The sequence below is a fragment of the Canis lupus genome, chromosome 20 (assembly GCF_048164855.1).
Source record: "Canis lupus baileyi chromosome 20, mCanLup2.hap1, whole genome shotgun sequence".
Taxonomy (NCBI): Eukaryota; Metazoa; Chordata; class Mammalia; order Carnivora; family Canidae; genus Canis; species Canis lupus.
Window position 1 is genome coordinate 21,951,583 of NC_132857.1, and position 14,302 is coordinate 21,965,884.

A 14,302-nucleotide genomic window follows, 5' to 3' on the forward strand; every position below is an offset into this window, starting at 1 on the left:
AAACAAACTACCCATCCAGGGAGATTACTAATCTGGTGGCTGATAGGTTATGTGATTTTGTTGCCTTTAATTTTCTTCCCAGATTTCCTTCTGTAGCATCCCTCTTTATTCTGTAAAGCCTTTTGAATATCTGCTTCTCTCTGAAGTATCATCAATTAATGAAATATTATGTAAGTTGTAACAATTTGATCTTCTCTACTCATATTAGCATTAAGCAACAGGATTCCTGAAGATGGAAAGACTTCCTTTGTCCTCCCTTTAAGGACATCAAAGCTACTTGTGTCTTCCACTTCTCTACCCCCTGATCACCAGGAATATGAGTAAAAAGTAGAAAAAGGACACTCATTTCTAAGAGATTGCTGGTTCCTGATCTGAGCCTTTGCAGACTTCAAAAGAGAAAATACTATAATTGAGAATATTCTTTTAAAGAAGAATGTCTGTTTTCTAGGCTTACCAATAATGGAGATTAAATAATAGAGAGCAAATTAATTCTAAGAAGAATGGTGGAATGATACGAAACAGAAAAAAGAAAGGCAAAGAAATAGTTGCCTTTGTTCTATATATTTGCTTAAATACTTTACAGCTCTGCCCCCAGACTCCTCTCTGATGCTATCAGGGCTAGCAACAGAGCTAGCCTAGGTAGCTATAGGCAGATCAATAATGAAACTCTATTGAAAAACCTCAGAAAGTAATGGGCAAAACCAAACCAAAATTACCCAAACATTTAATCAAGTGAATTTTTCTCAATTTCTGTTCTGAGTAACTATGTCATTACTTAAACAGCGTATTTCTTTCTATCATTAGTGTATGTTTGCTTGCATCTCTCCATTGACTTTAATCTTCAAATATGGTGTTTCTTTAATTTAAAAGGGTTTCAATATTCCCATCCCTTTATTATCAACAGACTTGCTGCTGGGAGAGATGAACTGTTGCCCTAGAAACACTCAAAACCTCAATTTCCCTGGAGCAATATCTCACTAATCTCAGCACTCAAATCACAATGTATTTAGTTAGAGCTTGCTCAGTGAGTACTTGAGGGTTGACTAAATGACTATTAAACTTCTCAGAGCAATCAAAGTAAAAGCTCCAAAGCAGCAGATCACCCATGTTGGAAGACAGCTCCTTCCATTCAGAGATCAGTTTTGTCAAGACCACCTAGAAGACACACAATTACCATTTACTGAGGGTAACTGCAGAATAGTAATCCCATATGTACCATGGATATAACCTATATATAATTTCCTGATACTTCCTAAATGTGGCATTTGGTAAAAAAAAAACAAACAAAACATAGGTAAGTATCCATGTGTACATATGCATGTGCTTGTGTCTGTGTGTTCTCCTTGTGTAGACTCTCTTTGATTTGCTTACCCTCTCACTTGTTGACTACCTTTCTTCTCTTGTTTACCAACTCTCTTGGTAGAAGTTTGGCAATTTAGTTTATGTATCTTGAGGAATGCAGAGAGGACAGATCTAAGGACTTGAGACATATTTCCGAAGTGTTTGATTTCATCAGGACCAGAATAAGATTAGGTGTTTGTAATACAGTTTGACTCAAGGATTAGATCATCTTCTGACAGAAAGAAAGTGGTAAGAAAGTTATAGCTTCAAGATATGCTTGCAAACTAACACATCTGCTCATAAATCATAGTTTCTGGGAGAAGGAAGACCAAAACAAAAGTAAAACAAAAGACATAACACTGTCAACAGCAACAGAAAATAAAAATTTGATTCATAAACCAGGAGTCAGAGATTTTGTAGGATACCAGTAAAATTCCCATGAGTTACCAAGGGAAATGCTATTTCATCAGTTTTGAAATGGCTTTCCACTAGACCATTGACAAGTCCTTCCAATGCCGGCTTCCAGTCTAGCTTAGTGGAACATATTACTCTTCTCTGAAGGTTTGAGGGACTGTGTACGGCATTGCTGTTAATATTCCCATTTCATGTGTGAAACTGGGGTATGAAGGGTTAGTCTGTTTCTCTGGATTTGCACAGCTCTCTGTCTAAAATTTTTTTTTTATTTTTTATTTATTTATGATAGTCACACAGAGAGAGAGAGAGAGAGAGTCAGAGACACAGGCAGAGGGAGAAGCAGGCTCCATGCACCGGGAGCCCGACGTGGGATTCGATCCCAGGTCTCCAGGATCGCGCCCTGGGCCAAAGGCAGGCGCTAAACCGCTGCGCCACCCAGGGATCCCTGCACAGCTCTCTGAAGCAAGAATATCCAGAGGAATTACAGAAGTATGACTATATTGAAGCCTATTTTAAAAATGGTATACTATTTTGAAACATAAGTTAATTGGAAATTTGGGCTGTTATCAATTATAGTTTAACTTGAATGTCTGAAAATAATTCATAAGTAGCCTTTACTTTCTATAATTGAGGTTTCCATGTAAGATATGTTTTATTTATAACATGCTACACATTATTTTTTACATGGTTACTAACCGTGCACCTTTTGAAATAGTTATGATTTTAAAAATGAAAATTCTGAAAGGTCTATTTCTATGCCTTCTATGCCTCGGAAAATATTTGAATACTCTTGCTGTGTCATTTAATTTTGTATTGACCCCAGCTGCTGGTTGCAATCTATTTTTTTCCAGCCAGTGGCCATCAAGATGCCTTTCTAAGGTGCCTCAAATCCATATTTTATTTTATTTAAGATTTATGCTTTCAAAGGTGATCATCCACTTTAAAAATAAGAAACACCAAAAATAAATAAAGATACTAAGTCCTTTATTCCATTGAATATTCAAGCTAGAGGGAGTGTGTCGGGTCCTGCAGTCAGGGCTCCTCATCTTCTCTTTTTTAAAGATAAGGATGCTAAGCCTAGTGAGATGGTGCAGCTTGCCAAGACCACACAGCTAGTTAAGGAGGAGCCAGCACTGGAGCCCACATCTCTTGGCTTGCAGTTGAGACCTTCCCCACTGTATTTCAAGGAGACCATATTTAGCAAAGATTAAAATGCTGAAATTTTCTCTCCACATCTGTATTTTTCAGTAAATCAATCTTGGACATGAATCATACTCACCATTTCCAGTGTTTATCTGAAAAGTCCTAGAGCTCTGAACATTTTGGGGTTTACCTTTCATTAGCTACAGTGAAAATAGTGAAAGAGCCAGTCCCACCTCCTGTCCTGAATATACTGTTCCTCTCTGATATATTGGGTTTGCAGCTGCTTTTTGAGCCTCTCTCTTAAACACCATCCTCTTTACCCTATTGAAGAGTTATTGGGAATTTGGGAATCAACTGAAATATTTCAGTTTACAACAATGTAATTTAATGTTCACCATTCAAAATCAGAAACATAATGATACTCATTTATAGTCTGCCTTCCCTCTGGCTATTATTAATAATTTAAATAATGTTAAGATAGTGTTTCAAAGGAACATTTCAATTTTCACCATATGTGCTTAGGGGGATCCCTGGGTGGCTCAGCGGTTGAGCATCTACCTTCAGCCCAGGGTGTGATCCTGGAGACCTGGGATTGAGTCCTGCGTCAGGCTTCCTGCATGGAGCCTGCTTCTGCCTCTGTCTTCCTCTCTGTCTCTCATGAATAAATAAATTAAAAAAAGAAAGAAATGCCTGATTCGAGGGATTTTGCTTTTTCAACCAGTAGGAAGTGCATTAAGTGAAGTATTTGTATCTGCTTTACTTCCCTTGAGGACCAGAATAATAGTAATCACATTTTTCCTGAGTGCTTACAAACTGCCAGTTCTGGGAATAAACACTTTATGTGCATCATCTTATTGAATTCTTATGGCTACCCTGTGAGATGGTTATTATGGACTCCATTTTACAGATGAAGTAACTGAGGCTAAGGGATTAAGATCACAAAGTTGATCAATGGCAGAACTGTGGAAAAATCCAAGCAGTCTCAATTCAGGTCCCAGCTCTGTTGCAGAATATATAACCCTCTGGGGAGGGGACAGCTTCCTAGTCCCAACATTATTTGGTTGCCTCTGTGATCATGGCTGACCTCTGGGAGGGGGTAATGATCAGGTTGAGACTGAAGAAACATCATGGAATAGTGGTTGAACCCCTGGGCTCTAGACAAACAGTGTGCTGAAGCTGGCATCCCTGCTTTGCTACCTACCAGGCTTTAGTTACCCTGTCTCTATAGTGAGGAAAATGTTACTACACATATCTGTAGGTCTGCTGTGAGCACGGGACAAGGTAATCCATGGAAAATATTTTACACAATGCTGGGCATGTCATACACACTCAGGAAAACTTAGCTATACTTACACTTGACTGATAACAAAACAAATGAATTCCTAGCCCATTGTCCATATCTCCAAACCATAAAAATACCCCATGAAAAAGGAAGATCTGAAGAGTGGTCTGGGGGCTCTGGGTGAGAGCTTTCATTCTTCTTTGAATAGCTCAGATGTCATTAAGGCTTTCTCACAAGAAAGTAAAGCAGCCAGGCAGCAGTTAACGATATGATAACACGCGAAAACAAGACAAAGCATCAACCGGACATGGCCCTAACCTTGGAAAAGTCGAAGAAGAGACTATGTAGCCAGGGATACTGTGAACAGAGGTGCACACGGGTATTACAAAGTGCACTGTTGTTGGGAGTGAGGCATGGGGTCTTGGGTAGAGACTAAGGAAGTACTATATGATAGCATCCTGGAGATGATAAAGCACTTGTTATGTGAAACACATGAGGCAGACCTGTTGTTGAGTCAAAGAAGCTGTTTTCTGCACCTAGGATATTTAATATGGCAATTTCTGGGATAGGAGTTGCAAAATAAATGCACAGATCTTTCCTAGCACCAATGAAGGTTTTGGGCTAAAGCATAGAATGGGATGGGAGTGGTTGGGCAGGGTAAAAACCTAGTGTGAAGAGTCCTAAAGAATGTGGTTTAAGTATGGTTTAGATTCAAGGTAATTAGCAAACTACCAGAGGTTCAAAGAAGAGTTTATGGTCTGTGTTTCTCTTTCTCCCTCTTTCCCTCTTTCTCCCCCTCCCTCTACCCCACCACACTTCCTGGATTCTCTATCTGGAATACCTCTCTATCCATCCCCTCCCCATTCCCCTCCTGTTTGCTTAAACTAACTCCCAAAGTCTTCAGGTCTCAGTGTTAGGTCTTTCTGAAAAAGCCATCCCTGACCATAGACTGGTTAGGTCTTTTCCTGTGTGTACTACTAATATCCTCCTCTTACCCCTGTGAAGTTTGTTTTCTTTATGTAGTGCTTTGTAACAAATCACCACAAATGTAGCAGCTTAAAACAACAAAATTTCTTTTCTCACAGTTTTTGTGCCTTAGGTATCCTGGACACTCTGCTCAGGAACTAAGGCTAAGATCAGGATGTTGGCCAGCTGTGTCTTCATCTGGAGACTTGACCAGGGAAAATTAGGCTTCCAGGCTTCCTTAGCTTGTTGGAAGAATTTGTTTCCTTGCAGCTGTCGAACTGAAGTTCCTATTTCTTTCATAGCTGTAGGTTGGGACCTACTCTCAACTCAAGTCCTTACCATGTGGCCCTCTACAACACGGTGTTGTGGCACTTCAGGGCCAGCAGGGAATCTGCTAAAATAGGAGCTTATGTAACATTAAATCATCATGGAAGTGACTTTCCCATCATATTCACAAATTCTGCCCATACTTAAGCGGGAAGGGATCATACTGTGTGTGTAGACCAAGGGTAGGGGATCTAGGGAGTCATCTCAAAATTCTGCCGTTTTTGCTTTATGACTGAGACATCAGTCATCTCAAAATATCCTTTATCACATTGCATTATAATTGCCAAATTGCTGAGATCCCTGAAGTACTATCTCTTGGTGGACCTGGCTTGTGTTTTGCATAGTACTTGGCAGATATTGGACTCTCACTAGATACTTGCTCAGTCACTTAATAAATGTTGACAGTTGAGTTTGGGTGGTAGAAACCATGAAGGTCAAAGGAGAAAAAAAAAACCTTAATAACCAATATGTTCAGTAGAGTCCTAGGTGAAAAAATGTTTCTGAATGGCAATGAAGGAGGACAGAGAAATTTTGAACTAAGTCTGGAATCCTCAGAATCTATTAATGAGGTGTTATGGAGCAAGAATTTTCTGTTCCCTAGTAGGTTATTCTAGGTGGGTTAAAATCAACTTGACATGAGACAGATTAATAGAAGAAAATAAAATTTAATTTCCTACATATGGAGAATCCACACAGTCGGAAATACCAAAGATAGTCAAACCAAGGGAGGTATATATAAGTCATTCTGAACTAAGAAAAAAGAGATAGGGATCTGGTACTTCAAAGGGAAGGAATGCAATTCTCAGGAAGACATAAGAGGATTGATGTTTGGTAAACTGTTGTTTATCACTCAGAAACAGTGGGACAGAAAGGACTTTGATCAAACAGGCCCTGCTATGTTCTTTCCTGTCTATGGTATCTAGTTTGTAGTGTACTGTAGTTAGCTCTGATGATAGCTCTCTTCCTGGAGCAGGGTGTCTATCTAAAGTATTTTTAGTCAGTTGTGGGGGAGATGAACTTTTCCTGAATCTTCTACATTTTGATTGCATTTTAACTCAAAGTAGCTATCCATCCTGGGGTGGTCTGCCTTTTGGCCCCTAAGAAGATGGTACCAGCATTGTGGTGATGGGGAAACTTGACACTGTATTTTTCGAGGTGGTGATTGAGTGATACTCAGTCAACACTGTTTGGTTGATTATGATGCATGGGGTGTTGAATAAGTAAGAATGAACAGTTCCCACTAATTTGCTGAAGTGTGGGAGGCCGTCCATGATAATCATTGCTTAAAAAAATATTTTAGCTTTTCCTCTGATCGAGGCACAGGATAAATACTATTGAAGAGTATCGGGGCTCAACCAAGAAAATATAGGAAATTTAAAGTAGGGAATTGGTTTACTCAGTGATGGGAATGATGAGAAGACAAAGAAGGGAGCGTTAGAATAACCAGAGATCAGTAGCCCCAGGAAGCTTCTACCATCTAGGGTTCTAGGTCATTCTAGGGAGGAGGTGATCACATAGGAGCTTGGAGGTCAGGGTTATGGAATTCATATGATAAAGGAAAACAAAACACAAAAAAGAATCAATACTTATAATGTGCCTACCAAGTAAGAAAAAGACAACTAACCAAATAGAAAAGTAAGCAAAGGTATTAGCAATTCACACAGTAAAATAAGATAATATAGTTCAGTTTTCATAAAGCAAGACATTAAACAACAGTCCTCCATGGATGATTTCTGAAATGGAGAGAAATGTGAAAGGTTGCATAAATGGCTGACTTCTTACATTGGTTACTGGAAGGGAGGAGTGTGGAGCGTGGGACGGAGGACTAGGGAACAGGAAAATAAAAGAAAAAGGAGTACACAAGAAAAGTTTAAAGAACACATTCAGCATATACATGGTCCCATTCATGTAAAATAATTGACATATAAAAAAATAATAATAATTGACATATATGTCTATGTATAGGTCTGTGTATATACTACTTCCACCGCTCCCACCCAAGTCCAAACATCAGCTCTTCCCCTCGATTCCCTTTAGAATCTTCTTTCTCATTTCCCTCTTCCATGCTTGCCTTCATGCGGCACTCTGCACACAGCCCGAGTGATTATTTGAAAAGCTAAATCAGATCCTTCTCTGATGAGTACTGTCAGGATAGTACTCTCTGAGTACATGATAGTACATGATAGTACTTTCCATCTCACTCAGAGTAGAATCTGGCCCCTGTAGCTTCTCTAATCTCAGGTCATTCTCTCCCTTCCCTCAGGACACTCCAGCTACACTTGTCTTCACTATTCCTTGGATGTGCCGAATGCCATGTCACCTCACAACTTTCGTACTTTTGCAATCCCCTTTGCCATCTCCATCTTCCTGCCCTCTCCTCCATACTTCTGCTTAAATGTCACTCTTTAAAAAGGATTTTCCTGACAACCCTACCCAAAATAACATCTCTGATACTAATACCCTTCTTTACTTTTCTTTAGAGCATCTATTACCACCTGGCATATGACTAGAATATAAACATCTTGAGGACATAGGCTTTGTGTCCCATGGCACACAGTAGGCACTCAAAAATCATTTACTGAATTAATGAATAAATGGGGATATTTGGGCAAGGATAGTCACCAAAATATTAACAATTATAGGTTTCAGGTGCTTTTTGTTTCTTCTTTATAATCTTCCCTATTGCTTGAGTAGCAAAATTCTTAAACATTTCTTTTTCCAAAAAAAAAAAAACCACATTATTTTTCCTCAGTGACAAATCAGAGGATTTGGCTTGTTTATAGGAGTCTCTGATGGTTTAGATGAAGAACTCTTAAGGAAAAATGAGCTTATTACATTTCCTCTTAGAAATGCAAGATTATTAATAATCTCTGCAGCTCTCATTTTCCCACAGAACCTCAAGATGTTAGGTAGCTATTGCTTTATTTACTAGACATGGGTAGGAAGTCATATATTCAGGGTCCTAGTTCCTATGCTAGTATATGAGCCTTGTATCTTCCTGCTTATTGTAGTGGAGATAAACGTATCTTGTCTGTGTCAAAAACCAAATCACTAGTGTTTGCTGTAGTACTTAAGAAAAAGGAGATTGATGTTTCTTACATGTGTTTCTTTACTTTGGTTATTAATTGGTTAATATAATTGGCTGCTCCCAATTAGGAGCATAAATATTTACAATTGTTAGATCTTCTTGTTGTATAGACCTTTTAAGTATGATATAGCGCCCCTTTATATCTCTTCGTACAGTCTTTGGTTTAAAACCTAATTTATTGGGAGCCCCGGCGGTGCAGTGGTTTAGCGCTGCCTGCAGCCTGGGGTGTGATCCTGGAGACCTGGGATCGAGTCCCATGTCAGGCTTCCTGCGTGGAGCCTGCTTCTCCCTCTGCCTGTGTCTCTGCCTCTCTCTCTCTCTCTCTCTGAGTAAATAAATAAATAAATAAATAAATAAATAAATAAATCTTAAAAATAAATAAATAAAATCTAATTTATCTGATATGACGATTGATATCCCAGCTTTCTTTTGATATCCATTTGCATGATACATGGTTCTTCACCCCCTCATTTTCAGTCTACAGATACATTTAGGTCTAAAATGAGTCTCTCTTAAAGAGCTTATGGATGGTCTTGCTTTTTTTTTTTAAATCTAATCTGGATACCCTGTATCTTTTAACTGGAGCATGTTGCCCATTCATGTTTAGAGTAACTATTGAAAGATATGAATTTAGTGCCATTGTATTACCTGTACAATCCCTGTTTCTGCAGATTATCTCCGTTTCTTTCTGGTCTGTGTTACTCTTGGTCTCTCTTTGCTTACAGAATCCCCCTTAATATTACTTTCAGGGCTGGCTTTGTGGTCACATATTCTTTCAGTTTCTGTCTGTCTTGGAAGCTCTTCATCTCTCCTTCCATTCTGAATGACAACCTTGCTGGATTCAGTATTCTTGGCTGCATGTTTTTCTCATTTGGTATACTGAATATATCATGCCAGCCCGTTCTGGACTGCCAGGTCTCTGTGGAGAAGTCTGTTGTCAATCTGATATTTCTCCCTCTGTATGTTAGGAATCTCTTTCTGGACCTGCTTTCAGGATTTTCCCTTTATCTCTGAAATTCTCAAGCTTCATTATTCTATGTCAGGGTGTTGATCTATTTTTATTGATTTTAGGAGGGGTCCTCTCTACCTTTTGGATATGAATGCCTGTTTCCTTCCCCAGATTAGGAAAGTTCTCAGTTATGATTGTCTCAAATATATCCCCTGCCTCCCCCTCATTCCCACGCGCTGTGTGTCAGGAATTCCAATAATTCAGATCTTTGTTTTTTTAAATAGCATTATTTATGCCCATGAGGAGCCTCTCCTCATGGGCTATTAGTTGTTTTTCTCTCTTTTCTTCAGCTAACTTTCTTCCATCAACTTGTCTTCTATGTCACTTTTTCTCTCTTCTGCCTTATTTACCCTAGCTGTTAGAGCAACCAGTTTAGACTGCATCTCAGAGTATTTTAAAATTTGGCCTTATTAGATCTCATTTCTGCAGTAAGAGAATCTCTAGAGTCTTTTATGCTTTTTTTGAAGTCCAGCTAATCACTTTATAATTGTTATCCTGAATTCCATCTGATATTTTACTTAAATTCATATCCATTAGATCTGTGGCAGAGAATATTCCCTCTTGTTCTTACTTTTGTTGTGAATTCCTCCTTCTAGTCATTTTGTCCAGGGAAAAATGGCTGTATGAGTCAACAGAACTAAAATTTTCAACAATGACCCAAGCAAAATACACACTAGAAGAATCTGAAGAGGTTAGGAACCAGGAAAGAAAAAGAAAAAAGACAAAGAAACACACACACACACACACACACACACAAAAAAAAAAAAAGAAAAGAAAAGAAAAAAGGGGAGGAGAGAATATAACCTCACAGTGGAAAAAACAGGGTGATCCACTTGGTCCTGTGTATTTTGGTCTATATGTTAGAAGATACTAAATTCTAAAGTTATAAAGAAAACAAACAAATATATATATATATATTTTATAAATATATATTTATTATATATATTACATATATTTTATAAAAACGAAATTGAATAGAGTCAAAGGAAGCCAAAAATGAAAAACATATCTGTAACATGTAATTGTAAAATATGAAAGTTTAAAAAAAGATTTAAAAAGAAAAAGTGGATTAAAAAAACTAGTTGAAATGGGAAAAAAGAAAAAAAGTAAAATTTTGAACTGAAAGACCAACAAATCATAAGAGAAAACCTTGAGTTCTTTCTGTATATTATTTTACCCTCCCACTGGAGTTTTCCAGTCCTGGTTGGTCAGTAAACTTGCTGTTCCCGTGTTCTTTCAGCCAGTATTCTGGGGTCTGGGAGGTGTGCTGTGCTGGTTTTCAGGTGTCTGTGCCTGGGCAGAGTTGCCCACCCCTTGCCAGGGAGCTGGGCTCAGTATAAGCTGTTTGCTGTGTGTGGCTTTTGTTCCCTGAAGGCTTTCCACACCACTTCAGAGGGTGGAAATAAAAATGACTGGCCCCCATCTCCAACCCCAGAGCTGAAAGATCGTGGTGTGTGCCAAACTCTACAGACTGCTATGGTGCCCACCCACTCACATCCTCCAGGGGGAAGATGGAGGGACACTGATTTGTGTGATTTGCAGGGCTCTGGCAGGGAGAGCTCCCCCCGCTAGTGCATGCAACTGCACGCCCCCTCCTAGAGGAAGGAGAGGGTCATCCTGTTTCTGTCCATTGCAGGAGTGTTCACAGAGTGTTCATCTGGTTGAGTGTGCACCCGCTCTGCCTTTCCTGAAAGAAGACGGAGGGTTGCTGCGTTCCCATCCTTTTCAGGGGCCCAACACCCAGAGCAGTCACCCAAGCCAGCCTTGGTTCCTTGTTTAGGGCAAAACAAGCTGAGGGTCCCCTCCCTGGTTCAGTCATTTAAAGCTGTTTCCCTGCAGCAATGCTTGTAATTCCTGCCAGCTGAGACACTCCTGTTCTTTCTGCACTTCCAGGGATATTGATACCCCACTGTCCCACCTTTAATTCTGCCCCCACTTCACCACTGAGTATCTTTCAGGCAGGGAAGTCTCTCACAGGAGCATATTTCTAAAGGTCACAATTTTGAGCTCCAGGGTCACATCACTTTCCAGTACCAGCTTACATAGGCTCCTCCACACCCCCACACTATTTATCTTCCAGTATGGCCCCTCCGTTTCTCTTCTCCACACTCCTACCTTGCAAAAAATGGTCACTTTTTTATTTGTTTTTTTAAGATTTAGATTTATTTATTTACTTATGAGAGAGAGAGAGAGAGAGAGAGAGAGAGGCAGAGACATAGTGAGAGGGAGAAGCAAGCTCCATGACAGGAGCCCAATGTGGGACTCGATCCCGGGACTCCAGGATCGCGCCCTGGGCCAAAGGCAGGCGCCAAACCACTGAGCCACCCAGGGATCCCCTCACTTTTCTATTTGTATTGTTCCAGCCATTCTTTCCTTACATCTCAGGTTGAATACATAGTTTTCAGGATGATTTGAGAGTTATCTAGCTAAATAAGGGGACGAGATGAAAGGAAGATCCCTCCCCTTTTGCCATCTTGCCTCTTCCAATTAATTTAATTTAAATATAAAATTAAAAATGGATCTTCCAAACCAGGAAAAAAAATTACATTGGCTATTTGGGATGTTCTGTGGTCCCATATAAATTTTAGCATTATTTGTTTGCCTTCTGTGAAGAGTACTATTTGTATTTTGATTTGGATTGTGTTACATCTGTAGATTGCTTTGGGTAGTAAGGACATTTTGAAAATATTAATTCCTCTGATCCATAAGCAGGGCCTATCATTCCATTTGTTTTGTTTTCAGTTTCATTCATCAGTGTTTTATTGTTTTCAGAGTATAGGTTTTTTACCTCCTTGGTTAAATGCATTCTTAGCCTCGGCCCCGGCGCCCCGACTAGACTAGCGGGGGGAGGCAGAGGCGGTCTCGGGTCCCCTGTAGGCTCCGCGGAGGGCGGGCCTCTGTGTGGCAGGTCTGCGGGGGGCGTGGCGGGGGCGGGGCGGGAGCTTGCCCAGGCGCCTGAGCCCGAGCGTGACCTGAAGGGGGCCGGGGCGTGGCCGCAGGAGGAGCTGTGCGCAGATGCGGCGACCTGGGCACGGCAGGAGGTTGCGCGGCCGCGCCCCCAGTCCAGGCCCGCGGTTCCCCGCGGTTCCCCGCGGTTCCCCGCGCTCCGGGCTCGCGGCAGCGGCTCTGCAGGCCTCGGCCCCCGGCGCGCAGGTCAGCGTGGGCCCCGGGAGGCGTGACGGGCCCCGGGGTGGCTGTGCGAGAGGCATCTGGCCCTCGCTGGTGGCGCGGCGGGTGCCTGGGAGGGACCGGAGGGGGACAGTGAGTCTTGGGGGCCGCATGGAGGCGCCCCCGTGGCGAGCCCGGCGGACACCCTTTGGGCCGCCAGGGTGCCGGGCAGAGGGCTGCGCGGGGGAGGAGTGGTGGCACCTGTTCTCGGAGGGGGGCGGCGGCGGGGCCTCCTACGTGTCAGGTCAGGTCTCACAGGAGCGGCTCAGGGAGGGTGTGGGGCCCCTCCACCGGGGCTCGGGGAGGTGCCGCCGAACCCATCCGCGGCTGCTCAGAGGGGTTAGGATGCAGGCACCTTGCGATGTCAGGGCAGGGCCTTGGGGCGGTGGCTTGAGGGCCTGGGCTGCTGGTCCCCCCCAGGCCCCCCAAGGCCCTTGGCTGTTCCTCCTCCCCCCACCCCCTCCCCGCTCTCAGGTCCCTCCCTAAGCTCCCCAGCCTGGCCGGCAGCATGCCCCCCTCCCCCTTGGTCCCTTTCAGGTGAATATGGCTACCTCTGAAATTGTTGAATTTTGAAATCGTTCCCCTTTCTGCACATCCTGTCTAGTATTTGTGGTTTCCCGTCTGGCCAATGTTCCCCATTCTCACCGGTGTAAGGTGGGATTTCGTTGTGCTTTTGACGTGTGTTTCCCTGATGGAAATAACAGTGATGCGGCGCATTTTCTCATGGGCTTGTCGGCCACGTCGACGTCTTGCTCTGTGCCATTTCGGTTCGTGTCTTTTGCCCATTTCCGGATTGGATGGTTGGTTTCTCTGCTGTTGAGTTGAATGGGTTCTTTAGAGATCGTGGATGCTGGCCCTTTATCTGACGGGTCATTTGCACGTAGCTTCTCCCATTCTGGAGGTTGTCTGTTGGTTTTGTTGAGTGTCTCTTTGGCTGTGCGGAAGCTTCTCATCCCGATGAAGTCCCAATAGTTCATCTTTGCTTTTGTTTTCTGGCCTTCACGGGTGTATCTTGCAAGAAGTTACTGTGGCCAAGTTCGGGAAGGACGTTGCCTGTGTTCTCCCCTAGGGTTTTGATGGAATCTCATCTCACATTTACATCTTTCATCCATTTTGAGTTTTATCTCTGTGTATGGTGTGAGAGAATGGTCCAGTTTCATTCTTTTGCATGTGGCTGTCCAACGTTCCCAGCAGCCTTTAGTGAGGAGGCTGTCTTTTTTCCAGTGGATGGTCTCTCCTGCTTGGTCGAATATATGGTCCTGACCGTAGAGTTGAGGGTCCACTTCTGGATTTCTCTCTTCTGTCCCATTGATCCGTGTGTCTGTTTTTCTGCTAGTAGCACACTGTCTTGATGAGCACAGCTTTGTAGCACAACCTGAAGTCCGGCGTTGTGATGCCGCCAGCTGTGGTTTTCTTTTCTAATATTGCCCTGGGCATTCGGGGTCTTGTCTGATTCCACACTAATCTTCAGATGATTTGTGGCGACTCTCTGAAGGGAGCCTTTGGTATTTTTGATGATAGGGATTGCAATCAATGTGTAAATTGCCCTGGGTCAGTCACGTTG